The following is a 7,500-nucleotide window of genomic DNA, read 5'->3' on the forward strand; positions in this document are numbered from 1 at the left end:
TATTATATATATATATATATATAGGTATATATATATAGGTGTGTATATATATAGGTGTATGTATATAATGTATATATAACTTTGTGTAACTTATGCGTGTGTGGTTATATACACATATATATGCTTATATGTACACACACACACATACACACGCACACGCACACAGACACACACACACACACACACACACACACACACACACACAACACACACACACACACACACACACACACACACACACACACACGTATATATATGTTTAAGTATATATGTGTGTGTATACATATGTATATATGTATATATATATATATATATATATATATATATATATATATATATTCCACAAGGACAAAATAATATAAAATCATAATAATGAAACACCTTCCTTTCCTTCAACATGCAAAATAACCGAGACACATTCCCGTTCTTTATTAAGACTCGAAACAAAAGAAATCCCTCCTCATTTTTACCTTCTGTCTTTTCCTGCAGCAAAATGTAAATGGTGCGTGCAGCTGACATGACCTCAAGCCGCTGATTTTTCCCCTTTTTATCATAATTTTCCTCATCACCTTGTGCAATAAGAAGCCCAGGAATTCAATCTTCCTATAAGACGTGATAATCTTCTTTCAAACAATGAGATGAGTAAGTCTCGAGTCGCCAGTTGGAGAGAATCAGCTGTGATTTACTCGCGAGGAAATGATGCGGGTTGATGCTATTTGACCTGAATTGCCAAGCTGTGATGTGCGATTCCCGGAGAGGATCGAGGATTCGCACTCTATCATCAAGAGATTAGGAGGTAATTGGCCAAGTGAAATGCAAATCAATCTGCTTATGTCTCTTGCTCCGGCTGAGGTGTGGGAGCGCGGAGAAAACGAGAAGAAAAATACAAAGAAGTTGGATTTTTGGAAGGAGAATATAATATACATATTTTTTAGTTATTCAGCCTCTTATTGGTGCGATTTTGTGGTTCAATCGTCAAAAACGGAAAATTAATCTCCTCATTATCATTAGGCTTTGTAATTCATACTCCATTTTACTATTAAAAAAAAAAAAATACAAAGAAAATATTACAGATACTGAAGATGATCTCAATTCTGATACTGATAATACAAATATAAAACATAATTAACATTAATTATAATCTATAATGGTAACAATGCTAATAACAAGAGCAATGATGATAATGATTATACCGTTAATAGTATCCTAAGCAATATTAGTGTTTCTAGCATTCCTATTATTATTATAAACTGGTACCACCATTGTTATTAATGTGTTTATCAATTATATTAATTTCATTATCACTATGGGACCTCATATGGACATAAGAAAAAGTGCTTATGAAGGGAAAATAATCATCATCACTATCAATACCATTAATTTTGTTATCCTTACTTTCATAATGAATAGGATAATAAGCATTTTCAATTATGTCAATATCACTAATATGTTAGTATCACACACACACACAGGTATGTGTGTGAATACAAAATGTAAATAGATAAATAAATGATATACATATATATATATATATGTGCATATATACACACATATATATATTGCGTATATATATATATATATATATATATATATATATATATATATATATATATATATATATTATAACTACACAATAACACACACACACACACACACACACACACACACACACACACACACACACACACACATATTGTAGCAGAGAGCCAAGAACCGGTGGGTTTCACTGGAAACGCTTGGGGATTTTTGTGGCACTTAATTGCATCTTGAATACATCCTAATTTCTTCTATTTACGTGCAATTCGTTACATTCCAGTTTTATACCCATTTCTTTCCCAACTTTTTCTGTTAAAATCAAATTAAGAAATCTTTAACTAACATATGCTTTCCATATGATTCTTATTTCACTCAAAATCTATTAATAATTATATTTAATTCTCAATCAATTTAGTTTTTATATCACAATATATCTTTTATTTATGCTAATATAAAAAATATCGCCAGATTACTTAGATATACCCTGGTATATTACCTCAAACACTTCACTTGGCTTCTTGTGTTTACAGTAGATTGGTTATGCAAATTCCCCAGAAATGTAGTACACATTAGAAAACGATATGAGGGTATACTCATCTATTTCATACTTATGTCAGTAATATGACAATAAGTTGGAACTGAGTGTTTATAGCTAAATATACATTTTGTAACATGGCTCCCCTAAAATGTGTGAGCAATTTACCTTAAACTCAAATTACATTGTGCTTAAATAAACAAAATTTGGAATCAATACTTATACTACTGAGAAACTATAAGTTTGTTGGCACAATTTTGATATCTAAATAGGCTCTTTGGCGGGGACACCCTAGTTCCATTATAGAGGATGTTCAATCAGATCCTTTACATAAAAAAACACATGAAACAATATCAGCAGGATTTGAGCTGACTCAGTTAATTTCCAATGTTCCATGGAGGAGTGTTCTTTAATTAATACACTGCACTCGATTAGCAACAGACACGTGGAATCTCTTTGCTTCATTTGAAATGTACCCAAAGTGCGACTTTGCTATCAGTCCTGAATTCTTTAAGTTTCTGGTAACCCAACTCTTTCTTTAGCACCAAACTAATACTAACGGCCACAACTGCAGCTGTTAGTTCTAACCTAGAAACAGTTATAGGCTTCCATGGTGTCACTCTTGACTTTGACATGATAAGTGCACAATGAACTTGTCATTGTTCACTTGCCTTAAATACGAGCACTGTCCATAACCATCCTGGCTATCAGAGAAATTATGAAGTTCAGTTGATCTGACCTTTCTAAGTTCATCGGGCTTGTAGCATCTAGGGATTTTCACTATTTCAACTGAATCAAGGCATCTCTCCATCTTCTCTATTGTTGGTTCAAGTCATCTGATATGTCATCATTCCAGTCTACTCCATCTTGACACAAGGTATGAAGTATTCTTTTACAATCAATATAAAGGGTGAGACCGTACCCACAGGGTCAAAACCAGAACTCACTGTTGACAAGATACCTCTTCTAGTTATTGGTTTGTCATTAATATTGATTCAGGACTGGAATGCATCTGATTATATACACCATTCTACTCTTAAAGTTCTCTCTATTGGTAAGGCTTCACTAGAGAGCTCTATTTTTTTTTTTTTTTACTTTTAACTTTTTCTTCTGAGTTTATTGCTACCGGAACTTATTTCTTATTTGACAAGAACTTGTACAATTTGAAGCCACCCTTTTGGCATAATGCTTTACTGTTCTTGATTAAAGACATGCCTCTGCAGCTGTAGATAAAAATGTTCAACTATCAACTACATAAAATTCACTTCTAACAAAGGAGGTAGCTTCTATTCTACATTGCCATGCATAATCATCAGCTACAGCTTTCAGAGCAAAACTTGGAGAAAATGTGGTCGTCCTATAGTCTTTGATCTTTTAATCAGGATCTCCATTTTCCCACCAGCGAAAACGGAGGTTTGTGACCAGGCTTTACCTTTATTTGGTGAAACATGGCTTCTACATCACATGCAACTGTTACATATTCCTTCCTGAATCTGCACAATACGCCTATCAGATAATTTGTCAGATCTGGACCTTGTAGGAGATTCTCCTTAAGTGAATCATTCTTATGCACAGCACTACGATCGAAAACTCTTCTAATATTGTCAGGTTTCTTTGGATGATATACCCCATGATGTGGAATATACCATACTCTTCCATTATTGTAGTTTAGATCCTGGCATGGTGCCTCTTTCATAAATGCAACCTAGTCTTGGAGAAAATCACTCTTTTGTCTTAGCTTCCTCTCAAGACTCCTCAATCAGCACAATGCTAACTACTATTTAGAAGGTTAAGAGGGAGGGGCAACTCATAATGCCCATCTTTTAGTTGACAAATTTTTAAAATTTTTCTCAAGAAACTTTATCTTGATACGAATGAGGTATGCAAGGGTATCTGTGGGAGGGGGCCTCTCATGAAGGCATTATAGAAGTGATGATGCCCACAAAGCGGGTTGAGAGAATAAAGGCCTGGACATGTGGGCTCTGTTTACTTCATAAAAAAAAGTATCTGAGTTCCCTTATAAGCCCTCAAAGAATCAAAGAACTGTGGGCGTCCATGAAGTAGAATGGTGATGCATAAAAATATATATTTGCAATGCAATTCTGGTTTAGAAATAATATAAAACACACTGCAAATGTAGTAAAAAGTAAAACTTAATTATAAAAATCACAAATAATAAAACTGAAAAGATAAACGAACAAAAAAAAATAATTATGGCTGAAGCATTTCATAGCATAAAACTCGAAGCCGGTTCTCTAAGGTCATGAAAATAATCAAAATTATCACAGAACATACTGCTAGGTGAAAATTTTATGCTCGATAGCTAACAAACGATAGAAATCTACCAAAAACATTTGTAAATTAGGATTAAAACATACAGACAAGCAAACAAAACTTCTAGTTACTTACCAAATAAACTATAAAATGAGCAGATAAAAGAAAATACATTATAAAACAGCAAAATTAAAATCATGCTTAGCAAATAAATTGAATTTAAAAACAAATGAGAACGGCACTCTGGAAAAGGAGCTAGGAGAGGGAAGGGAAAGAGAAACAGGAGCTAGGAGAGGCAAGGGAAGAGACACAGGAGCTAGGAGAGGGAAGGGAAGAGACACAGGAGCTAGGGAGAAGGGAAAGGGAAGAGACACAGGAGCTAGGAGAGGGAAGGGAAGAGACACAGGAGCTAGGAGAGGGAAGGGAAGAGACACAGGAGCTAGGAGAGGGAAGGGAAGAGACACAGGAGCTAGGAGAGGGAAAGGGTAAGGAATAGGTAAAGGGAAAAAAAGGGTGAGGGAAGGCAGAGAAGGGAGGCCTGGGGGCCTCACAGGAACATTTCCTGTCTCAGTTTCTCTGGAATTAAGCTCAAATAGTTTTGAAGTTGTGTTAAGTCAATTATTTATTTTCCTTTTGTTGGTGAGGAAAGAAAGCTAAATGTTGTGTCTCCGTTAGTGGTAACCTTATTAATATTACTTTGCTGGCTAAGACTGAATCTGAGTCACTTGTGTTTTGACAATCACTGTTGACTCTCTCTATTATACTCCAACCAAGCAACGTTCTCCTAACAAAGGCTCGTCATCTTTTCCAGGAAAGTTTAAGCCAATCAGGAGTCCAACTTCAACACTTCTATTGTATGGCATTAGTTCGGTAGTTATTTTTTGTAAATGAGGCCACCCTTTTACACTTTCTGACCTCGGAATTCGATCATGTCTTGCTGGCATATTCTTCCGTGGATTAGTGGCTGGAAGTGCAACCTTTATGTTTTCATTTTTACCACACACTACCAGTCCTTTAGTCTTTGTGCTCTCAATTGTTTCTTCACCTGTCACTGTTATCTTCAGTCCAGGATATTTAGCCCATTCATGGATTCTTTAATAAAACATGCATCTGACTGTTCTTCCAATAATGCATAAACTGGTAGTTTTTCATATATATTTCTTTCATGATGTATCCATACTGGTAGCATCAGGGAATGCATCATACCCTCTGACTTTCTCATAATCTTTATTTTATTCATGTACCTCTGTTTCTTTTACACCGGCTGAGTGAGTCTCAAACCTTTTTGTTCCAAATTTGGTTATTTCCGGTTTACCTCTCTTACTACATGTTGAAACAGTGATGTTATGACTCCGATTAATTGCCATTACTGCACTATAAGATGAAACTGGACGGCAAGCTCTCTTTGCCTCCACTTCTATAAATTCACCCCCTCAAACAAAAAAAAAAAGAAAGAAAGAAAATGGGGGATAACGTGCATCATTTACAAACCATCTATAAACTACAGATTTCCATCTATCTATAAGAGCTGGGGATAACTTCTGTACATTTTGCTATTTTCTCGAGGATCATTTAATATTTAAAGTAATCTATTTTCATTACTGTTAAGCAATTCTTTAAGAAGCCTTGACAATTTCTGTAGTGCATGACTGTCTTTATTTGAAATCCTTGGCCACTCACTCATTTTCCTTCCAAAAGCATTTGTCACAATAACATTATCACCAAACCTATCCACTAATATACTCTTAGCCGCAAGATAAAGCTTCTGTAGGGATGTGTAGAAGTCGTCTAATGGCATCCTTAGCTTTCCCACTAGTATAGTGACCTAGATAGATTTTTTTTTCTGCAGGTTCTGTGACTCTTGACTATGAAAATAACAAAGATTTGAAGTCAGGTTGGAAACTCCAATAAATCTCCGCTGAAAATTTCTGGCTCTGGCTTAGGCAATTCACTTTTACATTTAGATGATAAAATATTTACATTTTTAAATACATTGCTGTCTATAATCTTTAAACTCTCTCATGGCTCAAAACTCTTTGCTTGTGGCCTAAGCTCTGGGCTTGCTTTTTAAAAAGTATGCTCTTATTTCAACATCCACTATCTCTAATTCATCTCTGATACATCATCCTTAGCAGCAGTTTCTTGTTTTAGTAAATTAGGATTTACTTTTTCAATTTCTGTCAGATCATCAATAGATTCAACATATTTATGAAGATGAATTTTTTTTTTACTTACATCTAAATCTTTATTTTGAAACAATTGTATGCATTTTTATGCATACAATTATAATGCTCCACTTTCAAAATTTTACTCTTGCAACAATTCGTCATGAGAACTTGGATCTACTTCCATTAATAAGGTAAAGGCATTAACAACTTTAAACTGTGATTCTTCTGCCTTTTTAAGAACATTACTTTGATCCAAACGTACTACACTATTAAGATTTGGCAATATCTTTGATAATACTTTTCTCCGTGCTAGCCTAGCTGTGTTATTTGATACACCCTTTTTCTGTTATAACCTTGATCCTAGCACCCTCCATTACCTCACTGGCCCCAGTTACCTAAGGTTGGTTACTTACAGCTTTTATGATTATGATTATGATTATGATTATGATTATGATTATGATTATGATTATGATTATGATTATGATTATGATTATTGATTATGATTATGATTATGATTATGATTATGATTATGATTATGATTATGATTATGATTATGATTATGATTATGATTATGATTATGATATTATTATTGTTTGGCTACTGACTTATATGGAACTTAAAACACCAAGTTTGTACATATTAGTCAAAAGTTCACTAGCCGTTGGTGATTCCCGTAGAAATGAAGAGTTTCTTTAAAGAGCAGAGATCTTCCAGTGATTTCATAGGTTATCCTCTTGCTCTTGGATTCTCATGATACATTCACACCATTCTTCCTCTCCTCCTTGAGCTTTGAATTATCTTGCAAGATGGGTTGATAAATGTGAATCCAACGCTCATTGGCATCCCCGCTGAGTTATGTTATTCTACATACAGAAGGTCCTGAGTTTATTTATATTTAGTTTAACTGTAGTAGAGAGACTGGAAATGTTTTTTTTTTTTTTTTGGGGGGTGGCATTTTATTGATCTTGAATACATCTTGATTTCTTC

This window comes from Penaeus monodon, chromosome 26, assembly GCF_015228065.2.
Source record: "Penaeus monodon isolate SGIC_2016 chromosome 26, NSTDA_Pmon_1, whole genome shotgun sequence".
Taxonomy (NCBI): domain Eukaryota; kingdom Metazoa; phylum Arthropoda; class Malacostraca; order Decapoda; family Penaeidae; genus Penaeus; species Penaeus monodon.